This window comes from Eulemur rufifrons, chromosome 7 (assembly GCF_041146395.1).
Source record: "Eulemur rufifrons isolate Redbay chromosome 7, OSU_ERuf_1, whole genome shotgun sequence".
In the NCBI taxonomy this organism is placed as follows: domain Eukaryota; kingdom Metazoa; phylum Chordata; class Mammalia; order Primates; family Lemuridae; genus Eulemur; species Eulemur rufifrons.
In genome coordinates, this window is record NC_090989.1 from 229,082,398 (window position 1) to 229,096,330 (window position 13,933).

The window sequence follows — 13,933 nt, forward strand, 5'->3', positions numbered from 1 at the left end:
TTAATATTTATGCTTGCATTATTATTTTCTTTTTTTTTTTTTTTTGCTCTCTAAGGAGCATGCATAATACCCAAGATTCAAGACTGGACTTGCAGATTTGGTTAGAATTGAACAAGTTTATTAAATTTTGTAATTAAAATTGGCTTTGTTTGCACTGGTGAGAGGCCATCTCAGGAATGTTTCCACAAGGTGGCTCAATACCAAACAATCCAGGTGTTTATTAGCAGTTTACCAAGTGAGGAAAGTTCAAGATAAGTTGCAAATTTCTTCCAAGATATAGGAGATTTAGAGTCCAATGAGAGGGACAGAATTAAATTGGACATACCTGACATTTTAAAAAGGATAATCTGGAACAAAAAAAAAAAATTCAGAAAACAGAAATACCATGAAGGCTCCCATTGGCCTAAGATGGGACAATCTGAATATCAAAAAGAATAATGCTTGCAATGGATTAAAAAACATCAAATATGTAAAACAAAAAGTGATAAATTTCTAATATCAAAAAAGTCATTAACTGATGATCTTTGGAGATTGCTAGGTCACCAACTCTGAAAATTGATAAAGAGAAATAATGAGGATTTTTGCTGCCTTTCCTGTACAAAATGTATTTGAGCATAGCCAAATATTTCACAAGAGAATGTTCTTTATAGAATTCCAGCTAATAAATTCATAAAGAATGCTAAATCAGAAAATTGCTGTGTTGTAACCCCTAATGAAATAATAAGTATAGGTAACAGTCACCAATGGATGTTAAACTATCATTAATAGATGAAACATTGAGAAATTAAGGGGTGGGGAACCTGTGGCCTTAAAGCGAAATGTGGCCTTAAGTGCAGCCTTTTGACTGAATCCAAATTTTGCAGAACAATCCTTTCATTTAAAGGGTTGCAGCAGAGAAAGATGAAGCTTTTCTTGCCTCCTTTGGTACTTGAAAAAGAAGAACCTTGAAATCAGAAGGCCACAGGCAATGGCCTTTTTTTCCTGGCAGCAGCAGTTTCCTGACTCTTGCAGGACTCCAAAAAAACCAACCACATGCCATGTCTGCAGAGGTACCAGCAGTAACCTGAGGGCACCCCTTCCTCAGTAGTTTCACTCATAGTTCTCAGGAGCCCTGCCACTGAGCTCAGAAGCACCAGTTCCATCTTGTTTCCTTAGCTTTAGGGATGGGAACGGTCCTGCAGTTATCATCTTAATTTAATTATATTTTACATCAGTGCTATTTACTCTTTTAGGTCTCTCACACCTGTGTAACCAATCCACTAAATTAAATCTCTTGGGCTGGGCACGGTAGCTCACATCTGTAATCCTAGCACTCTGGGAGGCTGAGGCGGGAGGATTGCTCAAGGTCAGGAGTTTGAGACCAGCCTGAGCAAAAGCGAGGCCCTGTCTTTACTAAAAAAATAGAAAGAAATTATCTGGACAACTAAAAATATATAGAAAAAATTAGCCGGGCATGGTGGCACATGCCTGTAGTCCAAGCTACATGGGAGGCTGAGGCAGAAGGATTGCTTAAGCTCAGGAGTTTGAGATTGCTGGGAGCTAGGCTGATGCCACGGCACTCTAGCTCGGGGAACAGAGCGAGACTCTGTCTCAAAAAAAAAAAAAAAAAAAAAAACTCTCTTGAAGTACATAGTGTGGTTTCTGTTTTTCTGACTGGATCTTGACTTATATACCATTAAGTGATGCAATAGGAAATACACAGCACCACCTATGAAATATTTTTATTTTAATCAGATTTATTGAGGTATAATTTATGTGCAATACAATTCACTGATTTCAAGTGAATAATTAACTAGATGAATTTTAATAGCCAAGTAATCATGTAAATCTTTTTTTTTTTTTTTTTTTTTTCTGGAGACGGGGTCTTGCTTTGTTGCCCAGACATGAGGGCAGTGGCATGATCATAGCTCTCTGCAACCTCACACTCCTAGGCTCAAGTGATCCTTCTGCCTCAGTCTGAGTAGCTGGGACAACAAGTGCACACCATCCAGCTAATTTTTCTATTTATTTTAGGGACAGGGTTTTCGCTATGTTGCTCAGACTGGTCTTGAACTCCTGGCCTCAGGTGATGCTCCTACCTTGGCCTCTCAAAGTGCTAGGATTATAGGCATAAGCCACCATGCCTGGCCTAGACTGTTTTTATTACCTCAAAAAGTTCCCTTGGGTCTCTCTGTAGACAATCTCCTTTCCCACCCTGGTTTCAGGCAACTACTAATCTGATTTCTATTGCTATAGCCTTGTCTTTTCTAGAATTCCATATAAATAGAATCATTCAGCATGTGGCTTTCTGTATCTGGCTTCCTTCACTCAGCACAATGCTCTGACATTTATCCACATTAGTGTATGTTTGTTCCTTTATATTCATGTACCATGAAGATACTGGTATTTCACCATATAAACATATTAAAATTTGTTTATATATTCATCAGTTGATAGACATTTGGGTTGTTTCCAGTTTTAGGCTATTATGAATAAAGCTCCTATGAATATGTGAATATAAGTTTTTCTGTGAAAATATGTTTTCATTTATCTTGATAAATACTCACGAGTAGAATGGCTTGGTCATATATTAAGTGTAGATTTATAAGAAACTGCCAAGTGCTTCTCAAATTGGTTGTACCATTTTTCATTTATAACAGCAATTTATAGGAGTGCCAGTTGCTCCACATCCTTGACAACACTTAGTATTGTCAGTATTTTAGAGTTTAGTAATTCTAGTGATTATGTTGTAATATCTGATTATGGTTTTAGTTTGCATTTCTCAAAGGACTAATGGTGTTGAGCACTTTTTCAAGTGCTTATTTGTCATTTGTATAAATTCTTTGGTGAGGTGTTTATTCAAATCTTTGGCCCATTTTGAAAAACCTAGTTTTTTGTCCTCTTAGTATTACATTTTAAGAGTTCTTTACATATACTGGAAATAAGTTCTTTTTCATATATGTTTTCAAATATTTTTTTCTTAACTGTGTCTTTTGAAGATAAAAGATTTTAATTTTGAAGAAGTTCAAGTTATAATTTTTTTTTAATTTTAAGGTTTGTGCTTTTATGGCCTATTTACAAAATCTTTACCCAACTCAACGCCACAAAGATTTTCTCCAATTTTTCTTCTATAAGTTTTATAGTTTTACATTTTACTTTTAGAGCCATGATCTATTTCAAGTTGATTTTTGTATAGGTATGAGGTATGAATTAAGATTCATTTCTTTTTTCATATGCATTTATGGTTACTCCACTTTTCTCTTACTGAATTACTTTGATACCTTTGTTGACTATCAATTGACCATATGTGTGTGTGTGTGTGTGTGTGTGTGTGTATAGAGTCCTATTTATGAAACTTCTGTTCCATTAATCTATGTGTCCATTCTTACTTCATTACCACACTGTCTTGATTTCTGTAACTTTACAGTAAATCTTGATCCCAAGTAATTATAGTTTCCATCATTTTACTTCTTTTTGGAAATGACCTAGTTTCTCATCCAAAAAGAGAAAGAGGATTATTATGGAATAAAAGAGACATAAGAGACATAAAATCTGCACACTCTAAACCCGCTTTGGAAAATGTGACTTTGGAAAAATGTCTAGTAAAAAGATCCATTGCTCACTGATTCATTTATTCTAATAATGTCTTTTTTTGTTATGATCTCATTTACTTTAAGGGTTCTAATTTTGGCTTTAAAGTAAATGTAATGTGATGTTCTAATTGCTAATATTTTCAGTTTTTATATGAAGTTTTTTTCTCTCTACACCTTCCACTTCATTCACTTATTCAGCCAGTATTCATTGCATACCTACCTGGTACCATGCTGGGGCATGGGGGATACAATGCTGAATAAGACAGACAGATGCCTACCTTCGTAAAGTTTACAGTCTGGTCTGGAACTCCTCAGGTCAAGCCAGGAAGAACAGCCATGTTGAACCTGTGGTTTTGTGTATTTCCCAGCATATTACCTCTTACCTGTAGATGTATAAGAAACACAGTAGTAAAACACTATTATCTTCTTTAAGGATTGGATGGCAATAATTCAGAATATCCAAAGTTGAATATAAATATAATAAATTGGAGAGAACAGAAAACTCACTACCAGAATACTCAACTGGATTCTTCTCCATCTAGTTGGGAATATTTATATAGTACTTGAAAGTATTAATTGATTTAATTCTCATAACAAAGGAGGATAGGGAAACGTTTTTAGAAATTTTTTAAAATATAGATTAAATAACTGACTGAGAAGAAAATTATAATAGTGATAGAAGATATCAACCATCCAGACATTTGATGTTCATTTTGTTTTCCTAAAATGAGAATGTTTGGCTCCTATTCCCAGAGCTGAGAGAGCCCAGTAGAAGCAATGCCCAGGGACAGGGATGGTAGAGAATAAGGTCGGATTGGGCTCCACTCCAAACAATCAATTATAAATTATATTAGCTATAAATTTAATTAAAAAAGACACAGGAAAAAAAATTCTCACAGACATACTAAACTGTATTATAAAGATAAAACACTCAGAAAAGTATCTTCTTTATAACAATAATATTAGCGCTGCAAAAGTGAAAATATATTTGATTAGAAACTAATGTTTTGGACATTATAAAAAGGACATGTCCAATTGGGTAGTACACTGGAAGGAGCTTCTTGGAAGACAATGAAACATTTTTATTTGCATTTTCAGCAAGTGTAAGAAATAACCTTTACTTTCTGGGTAAGGTAAGAAAATTACGTCTCCAGGAAGAAGTACTAAAAATGGGATAATAAAAAATAAATTATTTAGCCACCAAATTAGAACTCTTGTGAGTACGAAACTGCCATTAGTGTGCTGATCTGTTTTGCAGTCATTGTATCATTGTATGTTTGATTTATTATTGTGTAGATACTTTTAAAAGATTTATGAAGATCTTATACATTAGAATTGTAATGAGTGTAACAAGTTAAATTTACCGTAGAGTGACCACCCATCCTGATTTCCCTAGGACCAGGGTTCCTTGAAATGGAGGACTTTTAGCCCTGGAACATTCCCAGGCAAAGGGAGACAGTTGATTATTCTAAATTTCAATCAATTTTTAAGTGTTGGAAAAAACATAGCTTCTAAAAAGACATTAACAATAATGGTTAAATTAGATTTAAGTTAAACATTTTTGACAAGAATCCTTTATAAGTAAGTCTATGTACTTTATGTGCATTATATCAAGATGTACATAATGTTTGGTTGTCCTACGATTACTGTTGCTAAGCTTTAAGCGGTGACTGCCTGGTCTGCTCCATTTTGTTTTATCTCCTTATTTTTCTCCTAAACCAGTAATTTATCTTTGGGGTGGTACTTCAACAAACTGCAGATTGTCCTTGCCTGAATCAGTTATTTCATTAAGATGTGGGAAAAAAGGTGATTATTTTTCTAATTCCATAATTCTTCCTATATTTATAAGCTGGCATTCTTCTGTAAACAGGAATTCTCTCTCTTATTATCTAAGGCTACTTGGCCACAGTGAAGGGTTGCTTAATTCTTTCTCTATAATTACCAATTTTCAGAGTAAGGAGTTGGTGTAATAGCCACCTCCAATGCTACAAATATGGTTTTGTTAAATTTTGTTTGGCTTTCTCTTTTTTTGTGTTGTCAAGAGTTTTGAAGGATCTGAGATTTTACCCTACTTCAGTGTGAACAAGCTAGCCTTCCATAGTTTCATGGATGGTGGTAAAAGATGAGACTCCTGCAACAGAGATTTAGAAATTTAGTTTATTACAGCAATAACAGTAGTCAGAGTATCAGCATTTTTGTTCACCAGTTCCCAACCCACTGTTCCCACAGGATGATGCAAAGAGAATGACAGCTGCATGCACTGTGGCTTGTGTTACAGGAGAGAAACGCTGAACTTAAGAGTACAGGAATCTTAGGGCAGTAAGCCTGACTGCTTTTGCTCCAAAGGGAGACATTATCGTTTTATTCTGGTAACCATGCCTGCCCTTTGCTCCAGAGGGAGACATCATCTCTATTTTCCAAGGTCGGTCACTACTCAAACATCCTTAAAAGGATAGTCCAGAATTTCTTTGCTCAGAAGACATGTGAGAGACCATGAATATCATTATATGCTCCTTGTTCTCCATCACTCCTGTACCTCTAGACATACATAGATGGCATCATTCAGTCTCCCTTTCTCTCAGGCTTCTGGTTGGAGTGGCCAAAGAGAGGCATCAGCAAGAGACTGGGAAGAGGGGCTAGGGTATTTATTTCCCATGTCTCCACCCTATTCTCTCCTGCCTTGCTGCAGTTCTGGTACTGACTGCATTCTACAGTTACATTTCTTATAAGGCGGCCCCTCTTTCATGCTACAAACTCTGTCTGGGCTCATTCTCTCCCATATTCCCTTTAGGCCTAAAGGTAGTAAAAGTGTATAATTGTTGCTAGATCTCGTGCCATATTATGTCCTCTTAAGTTTTCTTGAATCTCTGTAAATAATCCCTTTAGTATACTCTCTTCAGTAACACTTTCTAAATATGCTTTCTGTTTCTTGCCAGGTTCCTGACAAGAACTGATAAATTTAATAATTTTCAAACTAGAAAAACAGAAATTTATAAAGCCAAGGGTTATAAAGGTAGTTTAACAAAACCAGATTTTAGAATATAGAAATGTTGTCACAGTATGGTAATTTATGTTAATATGTTTGCTAATCAGGTTTGTTATCTATAATCTAAGGTTGGTATTATATAAAGGTAATAATGTAATTTATTACCTTATCGGGAAAACCAGTAAGAATCATATGAGTATAGCAATAGATGTCAAAAAGCATTTAATAAAATTTAAAATATAAAGTCAATGAAAATTAAGTATAAAGGGTGTTTTTATAAATGAAGAATCTTAGAATGAATTTCAAAATTCATTTTAAAGGGTTTCTTTAAAAATGAATTTTTAAGACGCTTATATTGAAAATCAAACCATTGTAGGTAATAGAGAAACTTTAGAACATTACAGTTCAAAATGTGGTCCCCTGACCACCTGAAACAAGATCACCTAGAACATTTGTTAAAATGCAAATTCCAGTCTTCCACCCTGAGCTACTGAACAAATTTTGTGAATCTAAATTTTCAACAAGCACCCTAGGTGATTCTTAGAACCCCTGCAATATAGCCATTCTTTAATAATACTTTCAAGTTTTTAAAATTAAAGTAACACCAAACATGTTAAAACTCAAAAAGTACAGCAGGGAGTGTGATGAAAAGCAATGGTTCCTGGTTCTGTATCTTCTCCACCTCATGTCCTGCTCCTCAGAGATTTTGCCGATGCAAGATACAATGAAAAGAAATGAGAGCATCTGGATCAGTTAATACTTTTTTTTAATTCTGTGCAATAAACCCTTCATGTTTTCCTGTCATGGAAGGAGCACTATCTGTACATGCACTCACTACATTTACCAAATTCAGTCCAACTCCACGACATTTATCTTGAAAGTTGTTGAAGATATCTATTCCCCATGTTCTGTTCTCAAGAGTGTCCAAAGTGAGTAACTCTTTGTAACAAAGAAAATCTTCTGTTAAGACCTGCATGAAGTATAAAACCTGTGCTGAGTCAGTAGTATCAGTTGATTCATCCAAAGTGATTGAATAATATATATTTTCCTTTTGAAGTATTGCATGAAGTTGTTCTGTTAAGTTGAAGGCTAATTCATGCTGCTGATCAGTTATGGTTCTTCTTGAAAGAGGCAATTATTTGTACTTTGAAATATTATTGGGGTCTAAGCATCCTACAACTTCAACAATGCATTATTTCACAATTTCTACATCACTGATGGCTTCTCTTTTTCCCCAGAGTATAGAAACTACTCTATAAGTTGCTTCAGTGGCATTGTTTCCAGGCCTTATTGCTGCTTGAAAGAATTGTCTTTGCTTTTATCTTTTAATTTCTGCAATACAACCTTCTGTGCCTCTCCTTCTAATTTAAAATGTTTGTGGTTCTTATGAGTATTTTAATGCTGATGATCATTGAATTTCTTCAATGTTGATATTGCAGTATCACAAAGCAAGCAAATCATCTTATCTTTAGCAGTAACAAGATAACATTGCAATTCCCAATCCTCATTAAAACACCTTCTTTAAGATGTTTTAAGTTTTCCTCCTTAACCATTCTCTTGGTCTTCTTTGACATGATGGGCTGTTAAGCAGACAGAATTAAAAAATACTGTTGAGCTGTGCAACTATCCACAAATTCCACTTCAAACAGAAGTACAGCACACCATTGTCAAAAGCTGATAACAGACTGACATACTTCACCCCCATAAACTCTTGCCAACCAGTCTAGTGCAGTGGCATTGCCAGTCAGGTGGGGGAAGTTAGAACTAAATCATGAGCATAGTAGCCATCAATTTAGCCCTTATGGCTCACTAATATTATAATTATGCTGGTCAATCTGGGAGGATTATTTCATTGAAACTCATTTTATTCTTTGGTATTTTAGATATGTTCATTTTTAAAATAAAATAAAAATATAAAAGACAAACAGGCCGGGCGCGGTGGCTCACGCCTGTAATCCTAGCACTCTGGGAGGCCAAGGTGGGCAGATCATTTGAGCTCAGGAGTTCGAGACCAGCCTGAGCAAGAGTGAGACCCCATCTCTACTAAAAATAGAAAGAAATTATACGGACAGCTAAAAATATATATAGAAAAAATTAGCCGGGCATGGTGGTGCATGCCTGTAGTCCCAACTACTCGGGAGGCTGAGACAGGAGGATCCCTTGAGCCCAGGAGTTTGAGGTTGCTGTGAGCTAGGCTGATGCCACGGCACTCACTCTAGCCTGGGCAACAAAGTGAGACTCTGTCTCAAAAAAAAAAAAAAAAAGACAAACAAAAATGTATTAATAAAAATAAAAGTGTTTGTTCTGTAAAATTTGGATTCAGTCACAAGGCTGCATTTAAGGATATAAAAGGTCATATGTGGCCCTAAGGCTGCAGGTTCCCGACCCCTGGACTAACCAATATGGGGCACAGAGACTTTTAAAAATTTATCTTTCTCCTGATTAAAAATTAATACATGCATTTTTGGAGTAGAAACTAATTTAATTTGATTAAATGCAAATGTAATCTTTCTGATATGTCCTTATTTGTGGTCTAAGGTTTATTCCTGTATAGTGGCACAATGCCTAACATAATAGGCATGTCTTAGTTCATTTTCCATTGTGGTATCAGAATATCTGAGACTGGGTAATTTACAAAGAAAACAGATTTATTTTGGCTCATAGTTCTGGACCCTGGGAAGTCTAAGATCAAGTGGCCACATCTGGCAAGGGCCTTGTGCTTCTCAATAACACAGCCACAAAATAAGGGATCACTTGGCAAGAGACGAAGCAAGCGAGAGCTGAGGAAGCCAAACTCGTTTTCACAGTAACCCACTCTTGCGATAACTAATCCCCTCCTACAAGAACTCACTCCTGTGAGAATAGCATTAATCTCTTCATGAGGGTGAAGGCTCCTTGACTCTGACACCTCATAAGGGTCCCACCACCTCTAAACACCATTACATTAGGGACCAAATTTCAACATGAGTTTTGGATAGGACAAACTCCAACCTAAACACAGCAAGGTGCTAAAAAAAACCAAGGTTAGTTCCCTTCCTCTAATCACACATCAATACATGTAAGCACAGACACACACACACACACACATATATATATACATACATTTGTCTAAAAAATATGAGGAAAAATTCTTAGGAAGTACAATGATTCCATTGTGAGTTTGTACCTGTGTAACATAAGCATTTGGCTCTGAATCTCTAAGAAACTGACCAGGGCTCTGATTCCCAAAAGAGCTGGTCTGGGGTCTGACATACATTCATTATTCTGTAATGAATCCCTGTAAGGAATGTTGCTCCATTTAGAGCACAGCTTCTCAAACTTTAATGTGCATACTAATCACTTAAATTGATACTCATCTACCATCTCTGCTTTCTGTTTCTCTTTAGCACTTCTAACATACTACATATATAACTTATTCATCCTGTTTCTTGTTTGTCTCCCCATTAGAATGTAGGCTTCATGAAGGTAGAGATTTTTGTCTGTTTGTATCTCTGGTGCCTGGGTCATTTTAAGTACTCAATACATATTTGTGGAATGAGTGAATAAATATTAAATTCATCAAATTAAATTGTATTTTAAAGTATATCGGCCACTTAATAGATAGCAAGCATTGTGAGAGGTGCTTTGTGGGATAACAAGATAAAATAACACTGGACATTTCTGAAGTGTGAAAACATGCTCAGACTAGATGCTCCACCTATGTGACCTCTTCTGGCTCTCAATGAATTTAAACTAGTTTATTTATATTGGTCTTGCTTTTACATCATGAAAGCAGCTTACCTGGAATCTTTGTACTCTCATATCTGAAATAAGGCCAGCTGAGGAGTGTAGGGGAAAATTCAAGCTTCCAATTCAGCCTTTCTTATTAAAAATAAATCCAATCCTTCTTTCAAAAAAAAAAAAAAATAACACTGGGCAAAAAAAACCACCGGACCCCTTCTTTTAGGAGTTGACAGGTTAGTGGGGGAGACAGACATGTAAAAATAAACGTATTAATAATAAAGATAGAATAATCAAAAGTATGATAGAAAAGCCAGGTTGTGAGGGTACATGCCTGTTGTCCTAGCTACTTGGGAGGCTGAGGTGGGAAGATAGCATGAGCCCAGGAGTTCAAGGCCAGCCTGGGCAACATCGTGAGAACCTGTCTCTAAAAACTAAAAATAAAAAAAGTATGGTAGAGATGCAAGCCAAATACTAGAAGAGTCCAAGGAATCAAGTCTTTATTCTGACTTGGGGGCAGCAACGGGAGAGTAAATGAAGAAGGTAGCACTTGAAACATGGTAGATTTTTACCTATGGGGAGGAGGAAGAAATTTTAGGTTACAGTAACAATTGGATCAGAGGCATGGGGGCAGAAAAATATTATTAATGTTTTATTCAAGGGATAATAATCTCTCTAGAGCAACCGACTTGTGGGGGAGAGTTGTGTGAATGATAAATGAGAAAATGTAAACTGGGGCCTCATAGTATACAAACATGAAAATCATAGTCTTCCATGTTATGGTCCTTGGTTGTAGCCAAATATGAAAAAATATGCTTGCTCAGGCCATGCATGAATTATGCATGCATGTTTGAAAACTCCCCAGGTAGTCCTGATGAGGAGCTAAGAACCATTAACTTAAAAGATGATCTGGGAGGCAGTGAGAGGAGTGAGATGACTGGGACCGGAGACAAGGGATGCAGGTAGAAGACTTGGAAAAACTAGGGGCGGGTTTGTGAGAAAAGAAGAGAAATGCAGTTCAAAATAGGAGAGATTAGCAGAACTCTTACCTGCTAAATGTTGAGGGTGACTCAGGATCCATAGGCTAGAGGCTGACTTCAGCAATCTTCCCTCTTGCCTTCCTGGTTCCGTGCATTTCTCCTTCCTTTCTTGGAAACATGTAATACAGATTCTAACTGGTCTTGGTAGATACTGTAACATAGCAATTAAGGGGCATGATACAGAGTAAAAGGACTTACCCTGCTGCCTGACCTTGGCTAACTCCTCAGACTCTCTAAGTCTCAATCTCCTCATCTGGAAAAATGAAAAAAAAGGCATACATCTATTAAGAGGACTGAACATGAAAATACTCAAAGCACTTGTTTGAGTACCTGGCTGTGATAGCCAAGCTTGGTTAAGCTATGCTACAGTAAGAAACAATCACCACGCAGCTGTGGTTTAAGATGAGCTGTATTTCTCAACCAGCCTACGCGTCCGCGGCGGGCCAGCAGCGGGACTCCGCTCACCGGAGTTACTCGGGGACCCAGGCTGACAGAATAGCTACCCTCTGGGATAGTGCTGACCCCTATGTCAAACAGACAGCGAACTCTGGAGGCTCTGGCACTGACCACTGCATGCTTGGCGCAGAAGAGGTGCGGGTGGCTCCTGCTGGCAGCTCACTGGCCAGGGCCAATCATACGGCCCCACCCACCGCGAGGGAGCCGGGAAATGTAATCCTACCATGTGCTCAGTAGATGGCAGAGCCTGGAATATTTGGTAAGCCTCTCGTATTGCTAGTTAGTTATAGAACCTAAAATCTGCAATGTTAATCATCTTCCTTCCCGCAACCCCGCCTCTGCCTTGAGTCCCCATTCCAGGGGGCTGCTATCCAACCGCTCCGCTCACCTGATGGCAACAGAGTCCTCGCAGCGCCCTCTAGTGGCGCCTGGAGCTACTTCATAGCCCTCAGCGGGAGCTCAATTCTGAGAAGTCAGGAGCCGAATTTACAGGGCAGGCCTGAATAAACACGTTAATTGCCTCCCTTTGTAGGCCTGGTAAAAGCGTGCAGGGTGCCCTTATGCCCCGAGGCTACTCTTTCAGGCGTACACTGTGGAATCTATCTATCTTTTCTTCTTGGCAACAGTATCCAAATTTTAAGTATTTAAAGGACATAGATAGATAACAAAACTCTGCATTTTTTCCACTGTGTAGACTGTTTTTATTATGTAAAAGTCCCCCTCTGTCTCCAATAACCTCTCCTTTCTTACAAAGCATGTAGATATTCACAGAGATGAAGCCAAAACCATTGTGCAATTCCTGAAGGTTCATCTGCAAACTCAACTAGAATAACGACCCTAATTACAAGATAACGGAGATGAGTCGCTTCTGTGATTTCCTGTTCCCAGTCTCATTGTGGCTTCCTAACTGGAGTTCATGGACACCTGGCTACAACAATATTTCCACAAAATTGGTTTCCTTTGTAATTCCATTTTTTGTATATTGTATGTTTAAAAACATCAATCAAGAGAAGTGGTCCAAAACTTCACTAGAGTTACTTGGCATGTTAACGCTGTAAAATGGAAATTGTATGCGCCAGTGTGAGGAAACATTTTAAATCCTGCCACAGGGCGGTGCTATTGCTTTAAAAGTGAGAAAAAGTAAGTCCAGCTGGTTGAACAAGAATACAAGTTACTACAGAGAAGCTTGGGAAATAAAGTGGTGATGTGGCCACGGAAAGTTTACAATAGTCTTAAGTGACAATTAGAAATGCCTATAGCTGATCAAATGCAAATCCATTAACTAAGATATCGTGGTCTAGTATATGAAATGGGATCGGTAATGGTTTTACTCTTTAAGGTCGTATATAACACAAAAATGTAGAGTTTTGAGGACCCAAACAATTCCCTAAACATTTATTCAACACAAGATTGTGGATTTTCTTCAACACACAGGTGGCTCACTGTGGTATCACTTCTCTTGCTCATGTTGTCAGAGTTTTATTTTTCCCATTAGCTCCATTCTGGTGTTTTGTATGTAGACATCATACTTCAAATGCACTGAATTCCTGTCAGGTGCAATCGTGATGAGATGTTCATGGCACGTTCAAAAGTAGAAGCCACAACTCTTGAATAGGAAATGATAATCATATGATGGAAATTGCACAAAGATCCCAAGGAATGAACATAAAACAGAGCTGGTTATACTAGCAAAAGCAACATACAGATGAAACAATTTTCTTCAAAAGAATCTGAGGGAGAAGGTGGTAGTAGGGAAGTGCGTGGTGGTCTAGATGAAATAAGATGACTATGTGATAATTGTTAAAGTGGGGTGATGGGTAAATGGGAGTTCCTTATACAATTTCTATATCTTTGTATACATTTGAAATTTTTCATTAAAAAAAGAAAATTAACATGGTACATCAAATCACATCATGTCAAAGGGCTGAATTTTTGGTGATCAGAGTCAGGTCTGATAATATTTTCTATTATCTTTGTAAATTCTTATGGCTTTAAAAAAAGAAGACTTAATTAGTTTGTTAACTGATTTATTAACTAATTACCTATGATCTACTTGAAGATATTTGTTTTGAGAAATCTATTTTATGTCCACTGACAAAAGAGAAATTTCCCAGGTTGTTATAAATGTATGTCTATGGAATTTAATGTTTTTGAAAAGG